The sequence below is a fragment of the Eumetopias jubatus genome, unplaced genomic scaffold, assembly GCF_037043125.1.
Source record: "Eumetopias jubatus isolate StellerSeaLion01/CBP00866 unplaced genomic scaffold, mEumJub1_p1.0 scaffold_10, whole genome shotgun sequence".
NCBI lineage: Eukaryota > Metazoa > Chordata > Mammalia > Carnivora > Otariidae > Eumetopias > Eumetopias jubatus.
The window spans coordinates 93,053,984-93,078,671 of NW_028274816.1; positions in this window are offsets into that span (position 1 = coordinate 93,053,984).

Genomic DNA, 24,688 nt, shown 5'->3' on the forward strand with positions numbered 1-24,688 from the left:
GCTGAGTCTCCGGGTGGGGGCGTGATTCATCCTGGAGGTGAGATGTCTAAGAAAGCCCTTGGTGGCGGGCTTCCTGGGAAGAGAGAGAAGCAAGACCCCTGGGGCCTAATCCAGAAAGGCAGGAATGAAGCGTGGCGTCAGAAATGGGAGATGGGAGGGGAGCCGGGAGAAAAGAGGAGCCCCCAAAGGGGTCTGCACCCACGAGGGGGGCTGTGGATCTTCCTGTTTCTTAAAGCAGCATCTGCCCTTGAATCCAGAGAGTGCCCCCGCCCCCCGCCCAAGCCCAGGCTTTCGTGAACAGGCCCTGGGGTTCTCAGGGTTTTGCGAGCACTCAGGACAGGGCCTGGTGCAGGAAGAGTTCCATCGTTTTATTTCTTCATCACATCAACTGTTCAAAGTGAATATGATCATCTTCACCGAACAGATAAAGCCGCGGGGGCCCAGGGCTCCAGGACAGCCAAACCAAGGACAATGAATGTCCTGAAGTCGGCTGCACAAAGAATGCTTATGGAGCCCCTCTCCTGTGAGAGGCACTAGGGAATTCAGGGCTGTCTAACGGCCATCCCTTGCCCTGAAGTTGGGCTGGAATGGAAGTTGCAATAAAGGCTTTCCCAATTTACAAGGGCAGAGAAAACCTTGAGGGAAGGGAGGTAAGAAAGGAAGGGATTTAGGCTGGTCAGGGAAAGCTTTGCTGGTGGGCCTGGCCTTGACAGGTGTTTTTAAATTTTTTTTTTTTTTTTTTTTTTTAGATTTACTTATTTATTTAGGAGACAGAGAGATGGAGAGAGAAAGAGAGTAGGGGGAGGGGCAGAGGGAGAGAATCATCAGGCAGACTCCCCGCTGAGTGCAGAGCCCACTGTGGGGCTCAATCTCATGACCCTGAGATCATGACCTGAGCCGAAACCAAGAGTCTTACACTTAACTGACTGCACCGTACACCCCCCACCCACCCCGCCTTAAAAGTTTAAGTCAGATTTGCTATTAGGTGGGGGAAGAAAACCATCAACACTCAGAGGCAGAGATGCTTGGGTTATATTTGCACCTTCCACCCTCATCCCCGAACGAGAAGGTCCTGATTGTAGAACATTGCTTCTGGGCCCGAGGAGGTCAAGGGATGCAGTTATCAAGGGCCTCTAAGGCAGACTTTCATCAATCTCCAGATGAGGTTGTGTACCCCATTTCAACTCTGCCAAGGTGGAAAGAGGTGTTTGCTCCTCTTTTCATGATCATCACTAAAGGCAAACATGTAAAAGTAGTTTTAAGCCAGCGTCCCTCAGCCTTGGTGGCACATGCGAAGCCCCTAGGGAGTCCAACCTCACCCCAATTAAGTCTGAATCTCTGGGGGTGGCGCCCGGGCATCAGGTTTTAGAGTTCCCCAGGGAGGCTGTGTTGGTGGGCATGAAGGGCAAGCTGGAAGCTCTGTTCCTTCATTAAGCAAAAAAATGGAAGTGGCCAGAGCCTCTCTCCAGGCGAGGAACACAAAGCAGGAAAGAACTGCTTCTCTTTGTGATCTTGGTCCAAACCTCTTTTTCTCTCGCTGAGGGATTCTCCCAGCAACCTCCAAGCAACCAGCCAAGAGACGCTGCCCTGAATTTTCAGTTCTCAGCTATAGAACAAAGAATTCTTTGGGGTTTAAGAAGAGGCTTCACAGCTCACTGGCCCTTGGGCTACTAAGATCTAGAGCGAGAGTTCAGGCTGCCCCATCTAGAACACAGCGAGCCTCAGAGCCTCGGAGCCTTGGAGCAGGGCTATCGGGCTGGAAGCCTCCAAAGGCTGCATCTCCGTCTGCTACTTCCAGCCACCCTGTTTGGAGAGAGAACTCAGCAAAAAGGATGCTCCAGGAGAGAAAAGCCAGCAGCTCACCCCACAGGGCCCCTGCACTGTGTTAGGATCCCAGGCAGTGAACCATAGACGCCACCACCATCCCTCCCTCCACTGGAGAGAAACCTGCTTGAATGGGACTGGTCAGTGGGAATACCTCTGTTTGTCAATGCCAAGGTCTCTCAAGTCTGCTCCCCAACTTTGTTCCCTGGGGATTCTTGTTCAAGCAGGCAGAAACCTAGTTTCTCTGAAGTCATCCTGAAGCCCCCCGTGTTGGGGGGTTGGGAGGCTAGGAAGTGAGTGCTTGCAATGACTTGGGTGTTGGGAATGGGATGAAGGGTGGAGGGGGCACTTCACTCCACCTTTTCCACTCTCTCCAGCCTTGGTGGCAGGAAAGACTGAGCAGCAGTCCAGAAAAGGTTGACCCCTCCAAGCCTTAGTTTGGGACACTGCTAATCATCCTTCTCATTCCTGCAGTTTCAATGGCTGACTCTTAACTGGGTCCTCTGCATTTACCTCTCTGCACGTTCATTTCTCTCTGGGGCCAGCATGCTCGGGCCCTACGTCTCCTCCCACCTCACTTGCTCTTTCAGGATCCTTACCTTCTGCTCACGTCTCAGTCCTTCCACTGGCCGTTCCATCTGATGACTTCCCAGACCCAAGTCCCACGGACATTTCCACTCCTCTCACCCGATATATCAGCTGCCTTGGGTTTTGCCTCCACACCTTGCAGTTGTGGCTGTAGGGCTAAGAAGAACTGGCATATGTGCATGTAGGTCTGGCACACAGGGTTTAAACATGTTCATTCTCTTTCCCCCCACTGTGCTAGTCCTTTTGAGAGTTGATGGTGTTGGGTGTACCTGGGAGCCTGGCGCTGGGTGGCTCAGCAGTGGCCGGAGAGGACTATGGAGGGAGGGAGATGCCAGGGAGGACAAATCAGCTCCCAGGCATTGGTTTGAGGCCTGATGGAAGTGGCCATCCCTGACCTCCTTGGGCTGCCCTCTTTGAAGACCGCCATCCTTGGGGTGGAAAGAGACAGTGAGATTGTCCCTCCTTCATCTTTCCATAGAAGCAGCACAGCCAGAAATCAGGATGGGTGGGTCTTGAGATAGAAGTGACTTACGATGTCCCAATCTTCCCAGGGACTGCTTTAATAAGGAGGCAATTTTTCCTTCCTGTGTCCTTTGGAGATTTGGGGTTAGTTTGCAAGGAAACTGGTAGCCTGGTTGTTCAGTTTTAAGAATGGACAGCCCTGGAAGAAAACACCAACTAAGAAAACAAAACACCTAAAAAAATCAGACAAAGGAAAGACAAGAAATGGCTAAATTCATATTTTTAAAAAAATTTAATAAGAGAAACAGAAAAGATATTACTGAATAGTTATGAGCTCAGCGATGGAAACGTTTCTAAGCATACACATATAATGTTCTTAATAGATTGAACACTTTTTTAATGTAAAATTTCTCTGTATTAGGGGCACCTGGGTGGCTCAGGTGGTTAAGCATCTGCCTTCGGCTCAGGTCATGATCCTGGGGTCCTGGGATGGAGCCCCACATCGGGCTCCCTGCTCAGTGGGGTGTCTGCTTCTCCCTCTCCCTCCGCCCCTCCCCCCTGCTCATGCTCGCTCTCTGTATCTCTCCATCTCAGATGAATAAATAAAATCTTAAAAAAAAAACAAAGATGAAAATAAAATAAAATAAAATTTCTCTACATTAAAAAAAAAAAACAGTAGGTTAAAAAACAAAATATTTGAGGGGCGCCTGGGTGGCTCAGTTGGTTAAACATCTGACTCTTGATTTTGGCACAGGTCATACCCTCAGGGTCATGAGATCGAACCCCACATTGGGCTCTGTGCTGTGTGGAGCCTGCTTGAAATTCTCTCTCTCCCTTTCCCTCCACCCCTCCCTCCATCCCCACTGGAACACATACGCATGTGCTCTCTCTAAAAAAAAAAAAAAATTGAACATATATGACAAAGTCAATTATCCTTAATATATAAAGAGCTCTTATAAATCAATAAGGAAAAAAACCCCAGAAAGTCCTAGTTTAAAAAAAAGTTCAATGAAGATGAATATGTAATTTACAAATGAAGACATACACATGTACGAAGTATATCCTATCAAGTAATAAAATAAGTACAAACTAAAATAACAGTGAAATTCCATTTTTTTCCCACTTAGTTTACTGTTAGTTCTTAAAAATAAACACTCAATGTTGGTAAGAGTATGGGAAACAGAAACCCTGATTCAAATCTAGTGAGAATATAAAGTGATACAACATTTCTGGGGGCAGTTTGCTAATATCAAACCTTTTATATCCCTTGACTTAACCATTCTTACTTTTAAGAATGTTTCTTAAGACAAAAACTAGAACTGTATGTGAAGACTTGCATATAAACATATTAATCACAAAGTTCTTCGTGATATTTTAAAAACTAAGAAAAACCTAAGTGTCTGTGAATAGGGAATTGGTTTAATATAGTTTGGCATAAAAATATTGGATAGAATATTATGCAGCCAATAAAAATCATATTTTCAAAGAATATTTACAGATATACAGAAACGCTCGCAATACAACATTAAGTATAAAAAAAAAAAAGCAGGCCACAACACTTTATATGCGTTGGAAGACAAATTTAGTTTAAAAAAAAGAAAAGAAATAAAAGCTAAAGGAGATTGAAAAGTTATGCCTGTCCCTGAGCCAGATACTTGGCCAGATGGATAGACTGTTTGAGTGCTCCCCCTAGATCTTTGGCCCACTCCCTTGACAGGGGAGGGAGGGCCCTATGATTGGCGGCTCACCAGAATCACATGGTGTGGGGCAAGGAAGTTTCCCAAGGGCGGGACTGCAGGATAAACAAACATATCCACATGTTTGCAACTGAGGAAGGGGACTGTGGTGGTGGTTGTTATGGTGGGGGGTGAGGGGTGGGCAGAGGGACACGGAGGGGGAGCCATCTGCCATGTTGAGATTCCCAATGGCAGTCTAACCATGTGCTTAGCCACCTACAAAGCAGGGTACAAGAAAACTAGTTTTTTAACGTTTCCCAAAAGCTTTGAAATAAAGGAAATCCAGAAATTATTGATTTCCTTATTTTTATTTTATAGTTTAGTGTTATATTTATTTGACAGTTTAGTATTGTTTTTCTTTTGCTGATTCCTTATATTCAATTTGTGGTTTAGGGTAGTTTCTCTCTTGAATTAAATGTGGCAGGGTAAAGAGAGGGGCACAGTCATAGTCCGGCCTTCATTACCACCCTGTGTCACCCCCGGACTGCTGGGCAGGGTGTGATCTCCAGCCCACCCAGAGGAGGGGGCAGCTGCAGGAGCTCGGTCCCTCCTACCTGGGGAGCCAAAGGGCAGGAAGGGAGACATAGTCTGGAGAGTCTGCTGGGAGAGTGCCAAGGCTCCCAGACCAGAGCTCAGCACAACCCCCACAGGGCTAAGTGGGAACAGGGGGAGCCCAGATGGGGAGCCTGGGGCTCAGGGGACCCTGCGCCTGAGGAGGTTCCAAGGAAACCAAGGGATTCCCTGAAGTGTTCTTCCGTGTCTTCAGTGTAGCTTTTATGCCAACACCACCCCTGAGTCCCCCCACCCCACCCCCCACCACGTCATCCTGATGTGCTGGAAGCACTTAAGTGAGCTGGTGCAGCAGAGAAGACATGAGGGAAAGTCCCCGGGGGCGGGGGCGGTCAGAAAACCCAGGTTTCACACAATGACACACTTGTGTCCAGTCACGCTGGGTATGAGGCTTTGTACCAGGAATTTATATTTAGGACCTCATGTAATCCTCAAAGTATTCCTGTGAGGTTGGAATGGTTCCTCTCTTTCACAGAGTAAGGGAATTATGTCCAAAGTTAAAGGAAAGGAGGAAATAAACATTTATTAAGTACCTCCTGTATACCAGGCTTTACAATCTTTGTATACGTAGTTTTGACAGCCACCTGGTTTTTGCTTTGTTTTCTTTTTAAATTTGATCGATGAGGAAAGGAAGCACAGAGAAGATGAACGCATTATACAAGGTGAGTGAGGAAGGTGAGTTCAAACTCAAGTCTATCGAGAGCCTCAAAACTCACTTTCTTCTGCCTCCCTACTTATGAAATAATTTACTCAGGGTCGCCCAGCTAGTAGGATAACAAAAATAACCAGTAAAGTAGCTAATGTTCACTGAACGTTTTCTATATGCGCATCTTGACATGCGACCTGCTATAGATCACATGTTTGTGTCCCTCCAAAATTCATATGTTGAAACATAATGGGATTAGTGTCTTATAAAAGTGACCTGAAAAACCCTTGCCCTTTTCACCATGTGAAGTGACAGCTAGAAGCTGTCATCTCTGAACCAGAAAGTGGGTTCTCATCAGACACTGAATCTGCCAGTGCCTTGATCTTGGACTTTCAGCCTCCAGAACCGTGGGAGAGAAATGCTTGTTGTTTATAGGACACCCAGTCTGTGGTATTTTGTCAACAGCCCAAACAGATGAAGACATAGATGTCATATAATCCTCACACTAACCCCTGAGGAAGGTTCTGTTCTATTCATTCCCATGTTGCAGGTGAAGAAACTGAGATTCACAGAGGAGTACCCATGGCCACCTAGCTAGCAATGGCAGATCAGTTTTCTCAAGCTTGAAGCTCCCATCCTCTTTGCCGCCGCTGGCCATCACCCCATGCCCCATGCCCCATGCCCCATTCCTTGTCAGTGCTTCCCCAAGCTCTTCAACGCTAAGGGACAGTGGTGATGGAAAGTTGCCTGACAAAATAAGAGATGCGCAGGGAGTCTGCCATGTTGTCACTGTGACCTGGACAGACTGCCATCCTGTCTCATGTGTATCAATTCCCAAGGGCTGTTGTAATAAAATCCCACAAATCTGGTGGCTTGAAACAACGGGAATTTAATTTCTCACAGTTCTGGAGTCCAAAAGTCCAACATCAGGATGTCAGTTCTCCAAAAGTTCTAGGTGAAGATTCATCTTCATCTCTTCTAGCCTCTGGTGGCTCCTGGCATTTGTTGGCTTATGGCCACATCAATCCAATCTCTGTCCCTGCCTTCACATGATGTTCTTCCCTGTGTCTCTGTATGTCCAACTCTCTTCTTATTTAGACCCTGATCATTGGATGTAGGGGCCACTCTAAATCCAGGATGATTTCATTGCAAGACCCTTAACTAATCATATCTGTAAAGACCCTATTTCCAAAGAAGGCCCTTTCTAATTTTCTGGGCGGTTATGGATCTGGGGGGAACATTATGCCAGTTACCACACCATGGTTGTTGAGTTTGGCTTCAGTCCCTTTAAAGATGGTGGTCAGAATGATGCTCTTGACCAGGTGGGCACAAAAAACCCACTAGTTCATTTGGATAATCCTTTTCCCTGCTCCCATGGATGAAGGGTTTTCCAGGTTATCCTTGCTTTCCTTAGAGCAGTGCCTTCCTCTAGCAAGATTCTCTGCCTAGACTGGATCCTATGGCCAAACATTTCAGCTCAGCTTTCTCCAGCCAGAATCCCCATCACCTCAGACTTCCCAGCCTCTCCCTGCAACGCCAACCCTCATGTGGGCATTGTCCCCACCGCCAGATGTCACACAGTAAAGAGCAGAGATGGGGTTTGAACCCAGAGTCAGATGCCAGACCCTAAAAGCTTAAGGGCGCCTGGGTGCCTCAGTCAGTTAAGTGTCTGACTCTTGATTTTGGCTCAGGTCATGATCTCAGGATCATGAGATGGAGCCCTGCGTCGGGCTCCATACTCAGCGGGGAGTCTGCTTGAGGTTCTCTCTCTCTCTCTCCCTCTGCCTCTCCACCTGTTCATGTTCTCTCTCTCCCTCTCAAATAAATAAATAAATAAATCTTCAAAAAAAAAAAAGGGAAAGAAAAGAAAAGCTTAAGCACTATCCTATACACTCTAGGCTCCTGCTACCCAAAGTTAGCTCAGGGACCAAAAGCATCATCATCACAAAATCCCCACTGGTTCATATGCACATTCAAGAAGCACTGGGGATGTTGTGACACTGTAAATCCTGATTCAGTAGGTCTGGGGAGGGCCTGAGATTCTGCATTTCTAACCAGATCCCTATGGACCTACCAGATTTTCAAATGTTACGAACAACCTCCTAACAATTATTGATCTTTTCTTAGTCTTTTCCCTCTTCGACCGTCTGTCCCATTAAATGTTAAAATGCTATTGGCCAAACTCACACAGCTTAGCATGAAATTTTTACCCTGGTTTATCCTGATTGCTTCCCACCTCTCAGGTCTGTCTCCTTCATTCCAGTTCTTCATCTTGTTCCCAAAACTGTATGTCCATTTGCAAGTTCAGTTGACATGCAAAACTAAATCTGCAGCCCCAACTTCTCTCTACATTTCAGATTTAGAGCCAGGCATTTCTGATTCCTGAAACTCAAAGTCTCAAAAGAAACTCATTATTTTCTCATTTAATTCAGTGGGACTCGATAAACAAAAGTGGCCAGGCATTGTGCCATGGAAACAAAATGGCAGACTATTTCCCATGAGGGATTCCCACAAGCAAGACCTCCTGAGCCCTTTGGAGTGCTGGTAAACCAGATTTTCTAAAAAAAAAAAAAAAGCACTGATTTGTAGCATTTGCCAATCTCCATGGTGTAAATATTCCACTATGGCTGATTTCAAGTTTCTAACATAACATCACTGAACATGGAAGTGGGACAAGAGGCAGAGAATCAGCTCTCATGAGCTGGTATGAGACAGCTCCAACACACCACTGCATGACCTTCACATATATACTGGCTTTTCTCCCAGTCACCCACTCTCAAATCTCAGAAACATCCTTGACATTCTCCTCTCCCATTCACCTTCATACCTAGTAAATCAGCAAATGTCGTGACTTGCAAATGAGGCCCTAAAATTCTTTGAAGGTAGATGTAATCAGTTTAAAAAAAAGAATGAACAGCGCATAAAAAAATAGCAAAATGGTAGAGACTTAAACCCAATTATGTTGATAATTACATGAAATATTAACGGTCCAAACACTCCAGTTGAAAGGCAGAGATTATCACCAAAATGGATTTTTTTAAAAGATCCAATTATTTGTTGTCTATAAGAAACACACTTTAAATATAAAGACATAGATGAAAGGTCAAAGTATGGAAAAAGATACAACATGCATAAGGAAAGCTAGCTATATTGATATCAGACAAACATAACTTTAGGACAAGGAATATTATCAAGGCTAAAGAGGGACATTTCTTAATGGCTTAAAGGTCAATTCATCAAGATATATCAATCAAAATGTGCATAAACTAACAAAATTAAAGCAGAAATAAAAGAAATCCACAATTGGGATACACATTGATGTATTGATGGCTGATTTATGGTAGAGCGAATGGTCTACTGTGATGAATATTCCATGCGCATTTGAAAATAATGTGTATCCCACTGATGCCAGGTAGAGTGTTCTGTTAATGTCAATTAGGTCAACAGGGTTGACAGCATTATTCAAGTCTTCTATATTGTTACTGATTTTCTGTCTATTTGCTCTACCAATTCTAAGAAAGAGACTTAAAATCTCTAGGTACAGTTGTGGGTTTAACATTTTATAGCAGGTAACAGGTCAGTGCACAAAATGATTGTGTACATAGAAAATCTTTATGAAACTGTTTTTTGAAAGCTGACAAAAATGAGTGAATTCAGCAAGGGCATGGGCTACAAGGTCAAAATAAAAAATCAATTATATATCTATATACTACCAAAGAATGCTTAGAAAATAACACTTAAAAACACATTTATAATAGCATTAAAAAAACCCATGAGATACTTAGGGATAAATTTAACAAAATATATCCAAAATATGTACACTGGGAACAACAAAACAATTACATTAAAGAAGATCCAAGGACGCCTGGGTGGCTCAGTCAGTTAAGCTGTTAAGAGTCTGAGTCTTGGTTTTGGCTCAGGTCATGATCTCAGGGTCCTGGGATGGAGTCCCATGTCAGGTTTCCTGTTCAGCGAAGAGCCTGCTTCTCACTCTCCCTCTGACCCTCCCCCCGACTCGTGCACACTCTCTCTCTCAAATAAATAAATAAAATCTTAAAAAAAGAGAAGATAGCAGGAGGGGAAGATTGAAGGGGGGGAAATCGGAGGGGGAGATGAACCATGAGAGGCGATGGACTCTGAAAAACAAACTGAGGGTTCTAGAGGGGAGGGGGGTGGGAGAATGGGTTAGTCTGGTGATGGGTATTAAAGAGGGCACGTTCTGCGTGGAGCACTGGGTGTTATGCGCAAATAATGAATCATGGAACACTACACCAAAAACTAATGATGTAATGTATGGTGATTAACATAACATAATAAAAAAAAAAGAACACCGCAAAAAAAAAAAAATGTTGGATACCATAAAAGAAAAAAAACTTTAAAAAAAAAGAGAGAAGAAGACCTAAATAAACAGAAGATATGCTGTGTTCATGGGTTGGAAGACTCAATGTGGTTGTTAGTTTTACCCAAATTGATCTATGGATTCAATTCGGTCCCAATAAAAATTCCAAAGCTTTTCAGTAGAAATTGACAAGCCGATTATAAAATTTGTAGAGAAATACAGAGGTCCTAAGCTAGCCAAAAACATTTTTTTTAATGATTATTGAAGATGAAGAACTTGGGAAGACTTACACTACCTGATTCCAAGACATATTATAAGGCTACAGTGAACAAGACAGTGTGGTATGACATAGAGAAAGATAAATTTATTAATAGAACAGACTAGATCCATACATATGTACTCGACTGATTTTTTAATGAGAATGCTGGAATAATTCAACAGGGAAGGAATACCCCTTTCAAAAATGATGCTAGAAAAACTGCATATCCACATGAGAAAAAAATTAACCTTAAATCTTACCTTACGTTCACGGACAAAAATTAACCCAACATCAATCACAGAGCTAAACTTTATAAAAGCTAAAATCATCAAAAAAAAATTTTGGATGAGAAATAGGAAAAAAACAACTTTTTGACCTTGGTGAAGACAAAAATTTTTTAGGAAAAGCAGAAAAATGCACAATCAAAAAAGAAGAAATGAATAAATTGGACTTCATCAAAATGAAAAAAATTTGCTCTTCAAAAATGCCATTAAAGAATTCAAAATGAAAGCCAGGAACTAGTAGAAAATATTTCAAGTACAAACATCTGACACAGGACTTGTATCCAGAGTATACAAAGAACACTTAAAACTCAATAATATGAAAACAACAGATCAAATTTTAAAAATGGGTAAAAGATGAGATCAACCGTTTCTCCCAAAAGAAGATATATTCATAAGCACACGAAAAGACGATCAATGTCATTAGTCATCAGCGAAATGCAACGAGCCATACTACGTAGGTACTGGAAAGTTCAGAATGAAAAAGACGTCATCCCAAACGTTAAGGAGATGTGGATCAACTGGGACTCTCATACATTTTCATACATTTTTAGTGTAAATAGAAAATGATAAAACCACTTTGGGAAAACAGTCTGGCAGTTTCTTATCAAGTTAAAAAAATATACTTGATTCAACTCAATGATTTCACTTCCTACTGAAGAGGAGTGTAAACATACATTCACACAGACCTGTAGATGGATGTTCATAGTAGACTTGATCACAGTGTCCCCACGTTGAAAACAACCCAAATGTCCATCAGCAGGTGAACAGATAAACAAGTTATGGTACATCCACACAATGGATTAACACTCAGCAATAAAAAGGAACAAACCATTCAGACACACAACTAATGGGGATGAATCCCCCAAATTGGACTGAGCAAAAGAAGCTAGACACAAAAGAGTACATAGTGTATGATTCACTAACATGAAATTCTGGAATTCTCACCCGTGGATGATTTTGCCCTTCAGGGGACATTTGGAACGATCCGGAAATATTTTTGGTTTGTTACAAGTTGGCCTTTGCTGTTGGCATCTACTGAGTAGAGGCTGGAGAAGTTTCTAACCATTCTACAGTGCACAGGTCAGCCCCACAGCAAAGCATGACCTGACCCAAAATGTCCGTAGTGGTGAGGTTGAAAATCCTCAGCTACATTAGTCTATAGTGACAGAAAGTGGATCGGCGATTGGCACTGGCTGGGGTGCGGGCTGGGGGTTGGGAGAGGAAAGGTTGCCTGCCAAGAAGTCAAGAAAATGATTTGTATTTTGATTTTGGTCAAATGAAGCAGTGTATTTTATGGAAATTATACCTCAGGAATATTGATTTTTTTAAAAAGCAACTCTGAATGCTACATTTTTTTTTTAAAGATTTTATTTATTTATTTGACAGAGACACAGCGAGAGAGGGAACACAAGCAGGGGGAGTGGGAGAGGGAGAAGCAGGCTTCCCGCGGAGCAGGGAGCCCGATGCGGGGCTCGATCCCAGGATCTGGGATCATGACCTGGGCCGAAGGCAGACGCTTAATGACTGAGCCACCCAGGCGCCCTGAACACAACCTTGAAATATTTTCTTGTCGTTCTCATCCAGCAGGTAATGAAAAGTGCATGGTTCTTACCGGAAATGACCCTGAGCAAATCTCTCAGTCCTGAATAGACCTGAGATACAACCTGTCAAAACCTACAAAATTGAATCCTTGTTTTTGGGGGGGGTTGTTTGTTTGTTCGTTTGTTTTAAGATTTTATTATTTGAGAGAGAGCTAGAGAGAGAGCATGTAGGGGGTGGGGAAGGTGCAGATGGGGAGGGAGAGGGACAAGCAGACTCTGCACTGAGCACAGAGCCCAAGGCAGGGCTGGATCCCAGGACCCTGAGATCATGACCTGAGCCAAAACCAAGAGTCAGACGCTTAGCCGCTTAACCAACTGAGGCACCCAGGTGCCCCTTGAGTCCTTGTTTTCTGATTAGAATGGGAAGAGGTTGGAACAAGGAAGAGAGCAAGAACAAAGAAGTCCCTCAATCAACAGCATTTTATTATTACAAACATCCATACATGCCTGTGGACACATGCCCACAGCCATTTATTTGCACATAGGCCATTTGCATGGTGCCCAACACAAAGAGATATATAATGAGTGTTAATAACATTCACCCCAACCCCACACTCTTTAAGCTTTCATCTCCACACCCATCAGCGTTTTCATAAAGCAAAAGGCTCCTTAACCTTTTAGCTTACGGTGCGGTCTTTCGGAACGAGGGCGTCATGAAGAGAAGGCAGTTTCTATGGTGATGATCCCATGAATTACAGTTCTGGAGCCTTTTCCAGTGGTGTCCCTGAACTAGCAGTTTCTGTCTAAAATCAACCACGGTGGGAGCGTTTACACCAGGGCAATTGGCAAATGCTACAAATCAGGGCTTGTTCCCTGGACAGCTGGTGGTTAGACTGTTTACCAGCACACCCCTGCCTCTGGCTCAGAAAGAAAGGAAATTCACACCGAAAAGAGAATGCACATGGCTGTGAACATGGACGCTGTGGTTTGGGATTTACGATTTTTCCTCTTATGTCATCAACACAATTGCAACTGCCCTGAAGACCCATTTTCCCGTAAAACAAGGGGGTGGGGTGGGGGCAGAGCCTGTATACATACCATACATGGTTTATGATTGATTGATTGATTTTTAAAGATTTTATTTATTTATTTATTTGAGAGAGAGAGAGACAGGGAGAGCACACGAGCAGGGGCAGAGGGAGAGGGAGAAGCAGACTCTGACTGAGCTGAGCGTGGAGCCTGACCCCAGGACCCTGAGGTCATGACCTGAGCCAAAACCAAGAGTTAGATGCTTAAACCACTTAACCCACTGAGCCACCCAGGCACCCCCATACAGTGGTTTCAAAGAAATTCGTAATCGGCAGCATAGGGGGCATAGGTTAAGCACAACAAAATGTTTATTTTAAAAATCTTTTCTTCGCATTCAGGACAAAGCTGAATGGAGTGTACTCGGTTGGGTGAGATCTTAGGCCTTGTCCTCAGAGGAAGGGCAGAGAAGCCCTAATTGAAAGGAGGCTCTGGTCACGGCTTCCGTTAGATACGCTTTCCAGTGGTTCACGATCCTGCAAGGAACCTGAGCCTGGAGCTTGAGAAGCCACAAGTAAGTGTTCCAGGGTGAGCTGATGCACCCTGTGGGGTGTCTGTCACCTTATGCAGTGACTGCTTTTCCAAGGGAGTAAGGCCAGAGAGGAAGGAGGGAAACATCTCCCAGAGACCAGAGTCTCTGGTGAGTTGTAGCTCTGTCCTGAGCTGCCTCTGGCTTTCTGGGTGCTGGCCTGGCCTAAGAGAGAAAGCTCACTTCCCTCTGGCATGGGGAATGGGAGACTGACCAGGTACCCCAAGCACCGCTCAGTCGCTCAGTCAGTATCAGCGATGCTGAGGCCTTGGAGGCGGGAGCCAGAGAGTCCTGGGGTTTGAAAGCTCCCCAAAATTTATTTAAATCACCTTTAAAATGTGATTCCCACCCCCCCTCCCCCATCCATTAACAGTATGGGGTCAGTACAAGATACTGGTCCATGTCCCTGGGCTTGGAAATCAGGCCTGGGAAACTGAAGGTCTTCTCTGAGCCCCTTCTGAGGGCAGATGCTGGTGACAACTCCCCTCCATTACCCTGGGAAACAAGAGCAGAGGTGGAGAACCCCACTTCCAGCAGCCCTACTGGGCCGGCCAGGGCCAGAGCTGGGCCCAGAATCTAGGCCGGTCCCCCTGCCTCTGAAAGAATCCATGGGACCCAGGACAGGGTCATCAGCCTCTTGGCGCCCCCCACCCCCACCCCAAGCAGCACAGTGGTGACAGCAAACTGCTCTCCTGGATGGGACGCGGTGGGGGCAGACCTCTCTCTTGGCTGCCATCACCCTCTGATAGTGGGATTTTAAAAAAACTTGATCCAAAAAAAAAAAAAATTAAAAAAAAGAAAAGCAAGCAAGCACAAAAGCGGGGGGGGGGGGGCAGGAGGGTGAGGGGGGGAACCCTAGGTAGAAATCAATGAAGCCTTTAAATCTTGCACACTGAAAAAGTCTGCATTTCTCTCTTGTCTTTGGGAATCCGCTGAATGGCTGGGAAACTGTTTTTAATAAACAAGAGTTCAAACGCTGAGGCTCCCCAGCCAGCAGTCACGCCTTAAACTCTAAACTTTACATGAAAACTCTCCCAGTCCCTTTGAACTCGCCTTCCCTCTCCGGCGGAGCATTCCAGTGTTTATGCATTTTTTGAGATTGCTGGCAGGATTGCTTTGAATACTTTCCCTCTCTTTAGCAACCTCCTCCCTTCAGAACCCATTAATGCCCCACTCAGCAACATCAAGGTATTGCTTTGAAGTCCCTTCTGGCTACGGGCCGCTCACACTCTTTGGTTACTGTGCAATCAAATAATTAAATGGATTCTCAGGGAAAAAAAAATCATTCTTTTCCTTGGTAATTAAACACTCCAGGTTGGACAGGAGTGCTGGGTTGCCAAGGGAGTGAGGATCTATAAAGACTTGAAGCCCAGAATTCTTTGCTCGTGACCCCCAGGGGAGAAAAATAATAACAGGAGAGTCAGCTCCGTGCTCACTTCCCTTCTGCGCGGGCAGCTTCCCTGCGCCCAGGGCTCTCCGGTCTCAGGACCTCCCTTCTGAGAGTGGGGGTAGGGGGCATCCCCGCCAGGAGAGTTTCTTTTTGGGCTGGGGGATGGCCAGGGCTGTGGGGGCATCTCTGGACCAGAATGAGCCCGTGAGAGATTGTAGCTGCTGAAGGGCAGGGATGGGGCTCACCCCCATCACACTGGGGGTGTGGCTGGGAGGTGGGGCAGACCGGGGAGGGCCAGAGGAGGAGGGGGAGGGGCAGGAAAGGGAGGAGAAAGGGGGTAGGAGGAGACAGATGAGGGAAGGGGGAGAAACAGGGACCCCCCCCCCCAGAGGGGGTAGAAGTGAGGAGGAAGTAGGGAGGGAGAACGGAGGGGACTAAGGAGGAGTGGGCGGGAAGGGGAGGGGAGGAAAACATGGGGGAGGGGAGGGGGAGGGGAGGGGAAGCGCAGCGGGAGAGGGGGAAAGTCTGCTGCTCCCGCTTTGGGGTCTCTCAGGGCTCCACCAGGGTTAGCTTCTCCCAGATCAAAGGCGCCCCTCCCCTCAGCTGGGGCGCAGCCCAGCCCTGGAAGACCCCAGGTACTCTTGGCCACCTGCTCTGCTTCATGGCCTCTGCTGTCCCTCCCTCTCGCCCACCTTCTTGCCTCTCCCAGGATTGCCCTTCCATTATTCTCCTGATCAGTCCCCAGGACCCTCCGCGTCCCAGCCCAGAAGTGGCCTTCCTCTGGACAGCCCAAGCAGAGGTGGCCCTCCTCTGGGTCTCCGGACAAGCTCTATGTGGGCGCTCCTCACACTGAATTTTAATGTCTCAAGCCGGTGCTAATCCAGGTTGGGGGCCATGTGTTCATCGTCTGTTCCGCCCCCCCCCCCTCCGCCCCACCCCTGGTATAGGTACATGGTACCTCTCAGTAGGTGTTGGTGATGAGGATGTTCAGCAGAGAACAGTGAACGTGGGCTGGGGTCCCAAGGGTCACATTACATAAAGGCTATTATATAACCCGAGGCTTTGGCTGCAAGCATCTAACCGTGCCATTCTCCAGAACTTGAACTTGAGGTATCTCTTCATCACTGTTTCTCAAAGCCACCAGTTTCTCCTCTTGAATCTCTTCCCCCATTTCAGGCCATGTAATGCATAGGCCCCAAACTCCAGGAACTTGGGCTCTCTGACATCCAAATTGGCCTTGAGAACAGATACTCCCTCCTCTAGGACAGGAGCTGTATTATCAGTCAAAATTCTTTTGGTTGAGTATGACAGAAACCCAAGTCAAATTGACTTAAGGAAAAAACAGATGACAAGACTTGCTGACTCACAAGGCTGGGCTCTTGGGCAGTTGAATCTGAGAATCCAAGGGATGCTGACAAGACTTGGTTGATCTTTCTCTCTGCCCCAGCCCCTCCATCTTGTGGCTCTGGATTTCTTTGTTGGCTTCAATGGCAGGTAAGCCTTCTCCCCTTCCTGGCCTCCAGAAGCTCCAAGATTTTGTCCTGCCATTTCAGAAGCCCCAGTAGAAAGAGAGCACCCCATTCTCCAAATGCCTGGCGCAAGGCCCATGGTTTATTTGGACCAACTTAAGTTGTCTCATTGGACCGACTTAAGTCACATGTCCATCCCTGAGCCATGACAGCCAAAGTGATGGAATATATTAACTGGACAGATCAGGTACCATTTTTGTAGCTGAGTGTCGTTCCCCAAAGGGAAACCAAGGTGCTGTTATCCAGAGATGAAAACATGGATGCTGGGCTGAATAAAATAACAGATGACCATGGCAAGGACAAATCTCACTGTCGTTTATGGCGATCCTTGGAAGGCGGTGATGGGGCAAACACTGTGTGCTGGGTGGAGGCAAAAGGGTGGAGATAAACCGGGTCAAGAAAGAAGACCTCATCAGGTGTACGAAGGCAGGAGAGGAGCAATGGAATCTGACAATCAGTAGAGGAATCAAGCAGGTGTGATCAAGGAGCAGGACCTCGCAGCAGGTAAGGGGCAGGGCAGGGCAGGCAGGAGCTCCAAGCTATTCTTTCTGGGTCCACAGTGTATTCTACAATTCCTAGAGAGTCCAGAGCCTATCCCGGGCCTCGCCTGCCTCCGGCCCCCAAGTAGGAGAGGCTGTGTTCTGCCTCTTGTTGGAAAAGGAGGTTCGGGTGGAGGGATCAAGACAGATCAGCACAATGACCAGGGCAGTTTGCAGAAATGGCCACCAAGTTTGCTCAAAACAATGAAAATACTCACACGTGTTGAGATTTACCCTGAATAATTATGAGACGCTCAGAACACTTTACGGAGCAAGAGAGCATGCCGCATATTGGAAGGGAATACACCAATATATTATCAACTGTTATCTCTGGGTAGTGGGATTATAGGTGGATTTCTTTGTCTTTTATGTAATTCTATGAATTTTTCAAAACTTTTTTTTTTTTAACCATGACTCTTTATTTTTGTCGTGGGTGGGGGATACAAATTAAAGGGAAAAAAACTCTAAGCTGCTCATGTCAAAACACTCTACAGGCCAACCTCTTTCTACCATAATCCACTCTTCCGTTTAATTCATTTTCTCACTGTCTCTCTGTCTCTCACCCTGGGGACCTGGCTGTCCCTCAACCTGGATAATTGGCCTCTGGCCGATTGGGAGGCAGGTGGCTCAAGCAGCTCTGTCCCCTAAAGTGAGGTTGGGAGGGGTCTCTGCTTCTCCAGGAGGGGCTGGTTCCCACTGCGCCTGGCCAGGGAGCGGGCTCAGATGGAAGGCAGCTGTGCCCCTCCCCCAGCACGCGCCCCTCCTCCTTCTCTCACCCCCTGGGCTTTTTTTGGGCTGGATGAATGAACAACAAAGGCCTGTGGCCATCTCAGGCATGCCAAGAAGTGGGTGTCATCTGGAGGACGCTGCAGCCCAAACCTTTAATGCTGACAAACCATGTTGATCAGAAGACTAATTGCTTCTTGCTGTCTTCAGCCCGCCAAGTGCTTGACAATGACTCACAAATCATTTACACGATAGATTGTCGCAGGAGATTTTACCCTCGTGGAAACAGGCACCCAGGCACCCACTGCCTGGTCCGGGATGGGAGCTGAGGCTCAGTAAACCAGTGAAGGTCCCTGCCAAGACAGAAACCCTCCCCTAAAAATCCGTAAGAACTACCCCTCATCACCGCAACCACCAACGACCTGGGAGCTGACCCCTTCCCTTTGGGATGGCAAACCTGTGCCACACTCAGAATCCCAGGGAGGAAGAGATTTGGACAGCTCGTCTAGTAAGGATGCAGCCTCCAGGCCAGAAGAGGTCCAAAAGCCATGGAAGGTATATTGGCTTTATATTCTCCACCTGGAGATCTTTGGAGGTTGAAATTCCGTAATATCTCCCAGTGACCTATTTCATGGTTTTATATCTTGGTAGCCAAGATAGTTTTTGGAAAGACAGCTACATCTCCTGCTTTTCATTCTGTTTTACCCTGGGCATCGGGGGAAAAGGCTTAGATTCTGGCTTCATCTTTCGGTGGGCGAAGACTAGCAACCTGCATTCTCTGGTTTGACCCAGGCTGAGTAGAAATGGAAGGAGAGGTGTGAGGAGGAGTCAGGATGGAGTGTGCCCAGGATAATGGGCTTAGTCAGCTCAGGTCTGGGAAGGGAGGTGGGCAGGGAGAATGGAGTGTTGAGGGGGTGTGTGTAGCGATGAAGTGATTGGGGGGCAGAGGGAGAACGGAGACCTTGTGCATGGTCACGGTGCATTTCTCCTTGAGGAGATTGTGGAAGTTTTTCTCATTGAAAGATTTGTGCTTCTCTTTTCCTGTTAGGACAGACAAAATGATAGGAGTCACAGTGTGATCAGCCAGGAGACAGACACCACCCTAAGTATGTGTTATGGGTTGAATTGTGTCCTCCCAAAGAGTTGTGGTGAAGAAGTCCTAACACCCAGGACCTCAGAATATGGCCAGAGACACCGTCAGGGGCACAGCCCCGTTATCAGGAAGCTGCCAGTCACTACATATCCAGGAGCTAGTGTTGGGACACTGCAATGGGGTGTCTCCCAGCTCCACACCTCTCAGGACCCGGGATGCTGGGAACAGACGTCCATGTGGCTGCAGTAAAGCCCCGTGACTCCGTGGCTTTGCCTGTGGGCAAACAAAAAACAAAGGAAGACGCCCCTCTCTCCTAGTGAGTAGATCTAAATGATGGAACCCACTTGGAATCTGGACACAAAGCCGTCTGGAAAATTAGAGTTTAGCTTTCCCATCTCTGTAGTATAAGAAAGCTCATGAGAAGCAAAGAGGAAGGAAGGTTGAGTGGGCGATCCAAAGCACGTACCACAACTGGAGTCTCCCAGATTAAATGCCAGATGCCCCGTGAAGTTTGAATGTCAGACAAACCGATAGGTTTCTAGTATAAGTATGCCCCAACTACTGCATGGGACATACTTATACTAAAAAATTATTCATCATTTATATGAAATTCAAATTTAATTGGATGTCTTGTATTTTAATTTGCTAATTGGGGCAACCTTACCCACAACACCGTTCATGGCTGGTTTCCAGTGTCTTTTTGTTGAGATCACTGGGAGACGGTGGGAGAGAAAGCCAACCTCAAAGTCTGTGCCCATCGGATCCTCCCCCGATCCCCTCCATGTACCATGTCTGATACAAAGAGCGTGAAAGGCTGAGGGGCTCCCAGCAACATAGTGTGGTCCAAAGTTGAGTTTGGGGAAAATGCAGCAAAGTCAGATGGTGGGTTAAGAAGGGTCGTGTGTGCTCACAGGATATCTGGAGGAGTCTTACCCGGCACCCTCTGTATCACCCAGCGTGACTTTTTATCTGTAAAGCTCCTTATTTTTTTCTTTTAAAGATGTTATTTTTAAGTCATCTCTACACCCAATGTGGGGCTTGAACTCACAACCCCACGAGTCACATGCTCCACCAACTGAGCCAGACAGGCGCCCCTATCCGTAAAGCTCTTGTACATCAAAGTCGGAGACACAGACACAGACCCTGGCCTCAAAGTGGCTTACAACTCAGGGGAGGAGGAAGAAAAAAACCGAAGTGAGCACAGGCTGAGCACGGGAGAAAGCACCTGGATTCTGGAGGGGAGGCTGGGGCGGGGGCAGGGAGGAGCGTGGGGCGGAGGGGGAGGGGCACACCAGGGTTTGCGCATCACAGGCGAGAGAAAGGAGGGAAAGGGCTGAGCAGAGTCAGTTATAAAGACTGGACGGTGGGGATCAGCGGGTGATCGTAGCAGCTGACGTGTACGAGGCCAGACTCACTGCCAAGAACTGTGTGTGCCTTAGCGACTTTCATCAGCCTGTGAAGGATGCTCGTGACTCTCCTCAGTTTACAAAGTGGCAGACCCAGGTGGAGGGATGTTCATTGCTCAAGGCGACCCAGCTTGAAAACGGAGATCATGCCAGAAAGGCAGGCTCGGCTCAGACTCGGGGGAGCCTTGACTGTGCAGGCTTGAGATTTAAGGGGCTGGTATAACCGTGGCTCGAGGGCCAACTGTGAGTGAGGCACTGGAGAGGCAGAGACAAGCCAGTGTCTCAGGCCGGCAAGAAGCGGCCAAAGCCCTAAAAAGGACCTTTGATCCAGAAATTCTACATGGAAAACCTTCATCCTAATAACTGAAGACGATTTAGCTATGAATACTGAGTGAGTGGTTAGCTAGAAAGATTTCATTACAATGTGACCTATAATTGCAGAATTTGTAAACTATATAAACATCCAACCATATGTGATTAGTTAAATAAATGCAGCCATACATTTAAGTCATGTTGTAGAGCAATGCAGAAGAACATTATTGATACGGAAATATGCCAGTGACATGTTACTGAGTGAAAAATACAGATTACAAAATAATGTGCACCAAGTGGTCCAATGTGTGTGTGTGTGTGTGTGTGTGTTTTAACCTGGAAGGATACCGTAAAGTGTTAATAGTGATTATTTTCATTATAGGTGATACTAAAATTGCTATTGGCAATTTCTATTTTCTTTTTTTGCGTCAATTCTATAAATATTGAGTGCCTACTAGGCGCCAAGCACTGTGCTGGCTGTTACATACGTAGTGGTAAATAGAAGCATGTCTACTCCCTGCCTCATGGGTGAATAAGTGGGCAACAAAATCCTTATTGTCTAGTGACAAAGGAGAATGTGCTGTGAACAGGCGAAGGAACTTCTGTATAGGGAGGACCAGATGAGGACATACGTGGACCCGATGGTCAGGGAGGACCTCTGACATTTAAGTCAAGACCTGAAGGCTGGGGAGCCTGGGTGGCTCAGTTGGTTAAACGACTGCCTTCGGCTCAGGTCATGATCCTGGAGTCCCGGGATCGAGTCCCGCATCGGGCTCCCTGCTCAGCAGGGAGTCTGTTTCTCCCTCCGACCCTCTTCCGTCTCGTGCTATCTCTCATTCTCTCTCTCTCAAATAAAAAAAAAAAAAAAAAAAAAAAAGACCTGAAGGCTGAAAGGCAGACAATCTCAAGAAGGGCTGAGGGAGGGGGTGTGTTCCCAGCAGAGGGAACAGCATATGCAAAGGCTCTGAGCAGCAGAGCAATGTTAGGGGAAGTTAAAGGTTGGTGTGGATGAAGCACGGGAAATTTATGTTTTCAGAACTGGGCGTTATCCAGCGGGAGGACCCCCTTCCTGGGACAAGCCATAGAATACAGTAGAGGCTCACTCTCATTATCAGATTTTTAGAAAATTGGGTTGATGACGTGGAATAATGATGCTAAGGAAGGTGTGAATCCCTCTTTGGAATCATCTACATTATTTGGGGAGTTCCTCTACAACCAAATGATTTTTTAAAGGTTAAAAAAAAAAAAAGGACTACTATTCTTTTTTTTTTTTTAAAGATTTTATTTATTTATTTGAGAGAGAGAGAATGAGAGATAGAGAGCACGAGAGGGAAGAGGGTCAGAGGGAGAAGCAGACTCCCCGCCGAGCAGGGAGCCCGATATGCGACTCGATCCCGGGACTCCAGGATCATGACCTGAGCCGAAGGCAGTCGCTTAACCAACTGAGCCACCCAGGCGCCCAGGACTACTATTCTTTACCAAAACGAACAACAAGGAAAACCAACAACAACAAATCTAACCTCATTATTCAAATAGACTGGAATATTTTCTTTGGGGTAATTGCCAGTTTCCTTCTTTGACAGCACAATCTTGATCCCCACATATTCGGGGGCAGGGGGAGGGTAGAACAGGATCCTTTCCCCAAAACCCCACATTTCAAGCCTCCCTACAGGAACTGTCTGTCACCCTAGGTGAGAGTCCACACAGAATTCCCAAGTACTGTATAAAGTCATAGCTTTAATGAAAACTTAAAGATGCTCTGGGGCCAAGGCTCTGCTCTAGCTGAAAGCCCCCCATCAGGCAGCCTACCGGCCCATTTGTCCACCACCCTCTTGGTTTTGTGCCAGGGGCAAGGGAAGTGGGATGCCAGAGCCCAGATGTTGCAGCAGGAATGGGGAAGGATGGAATTTCCAAATGAGGAGCTAATAATAACAGAGGCGGTAAGGATGGAGCCAAAGTACCCGGAGATCCAGAGAGAGATCCCGAGCCTCCGCACCTCACTTGGCCGTCACTGAGCAGCACTGGAAGTGAGCACATTTATTATGCCCACTTAGTAGAGGCAGAAACTGTGCCGCCCCCCCCCCCCGTCTGTGCCCCACCTCTGATTAGCTGGTTAACAATTAATCTGAGAAATAAGGCCAGAGCACAAGGAAGCACCAGGGAATGAGCACTAAGTGGGTGATTCAGACTGGAAGCTGGATTTCAGGAAGGGGAGGATCTAGGAGTACCTGAGCAAGTGCAACTCCTTTGGGAGAGGCCGGATCGATGCAGGTCCTATCTGGTAGGTGGGACTGGGGTGGGCGGCTGCTGGAGTGGGGGGGGGGGAGGGGGGTAGAGGTTTTCTAAAGGGCTGGGTTGGGTCGTAAATGATTTGGGGGGCAGGGAAGAAAGCGCAGACAGCCCAAACCACGTTTTAGCTTTTTCTTTTGAGTCACAGGTACCTTTAAGAATCTAATAAAACGGGGCTCCTGGGTGGCTCGGTTGTTAAGCGTCTGCCTTCGGCTCAGGTCATGATCCCAGGGTCCTGGGATCGAGCCCCGCATGGGGCTCCCTGCTCGGCAGGAAGTCTGCTTCTCCCTCTCCCACTCCCCCTGCTTGTGTTCCCTCTCTCGCTGTGTCTCTCTCTGTCAAATAAATAAAATCTTAAAAAAAAAAATCTAATAAAACTAGCAACCTTTCCTCAGAGAAAAGCACAGGTGATTCCACAAGGAGCCCATCCAGGGCCAGGTGAAGCACGCCTGATTGTTAAAATGTGAGAGGCAGAGAAATGGGCCCTCTTAGAAGGGCTGCAAACGTGAACGGTCCATTGCCTGGGCTGGCTCGCTTTCTCACAGATGCCCACGGTCCACTAGACTTCGTCTGAGCCCCAGGCCTGTGTTTTAATCCCATTATTTTCATGGGATGACTCAAAAGGCCTGAAGATTAAAAGCCCTAACGCCCCACCCACACCAGGTTCAATCTCTTCGTCCTTTCGGGTTGGAAAGAACCTTACAATTTGGAAGTGGGTTTGGGATACCTCTGCTGTGAGCCCCCATTCCAGCCGGGAGGGGCGGGTGCAGCAAGCTGCATCATTAGGACCAAGATCAAGGACTCTTGCAGCCCGGTGTCCCATTCCCTCACGCCCTGGCCTGCCCCGCCAGCAGCTGCCCCATGCCTCCTAACCCTGACGCCCTGAGGCTGGCTCCTTTCCAGCCGGCCCCTCACCCCACGCGGCCAGGACCCTGGCCTTACTGTCCAACGGGGACAGAAAGCTAGCCAGATTTGCTGCAGACCCCACCGCAGGAAAGCTCCGTCCGTGAGAAGCCAAGTCCAACAGACCCCTTCTTTCTTAAAATGGGTTCCTTACAGGACTCTTTTAGGTAGCTAGGCCTGCTCTCCCAGATCGGAAACACAGCCCGACCTCCGAGCGCTCAGCACACAGGGAGGTAAACCAAGTTTGAGTGAACAACGGTCAGCCGACTTCCATGGCCACACGAAGTAAACAGTCCGGTGAACCATTAGGTTTTCCTGCTGAACCACCCTTTTTTCCCACCCCTTTTCCAGCCTGGACCCTCAATAATGCCAGCCCCTTGCTGAAGGCATCAGCTGAGGTCACTCATAGCTACGGAGAGGGTGGCTGGTTAGCACTGAGCTCAAGGTTCACCAGCTCCACTGGACATTCCAGACCCACGCGCCATTTTTCTGGACATTTTCTCCCAGTATTGCTGGGACTAACCCACCCCCGCTCCTTATCTCCTGGACCTACCTGGCCAGATGAGACCTGCCTTCGAGGAAGAGGCTGCATGGAGGCGACAGAGGAAAGGGGAGGGGCAGAAGAAGCTGTCTACAG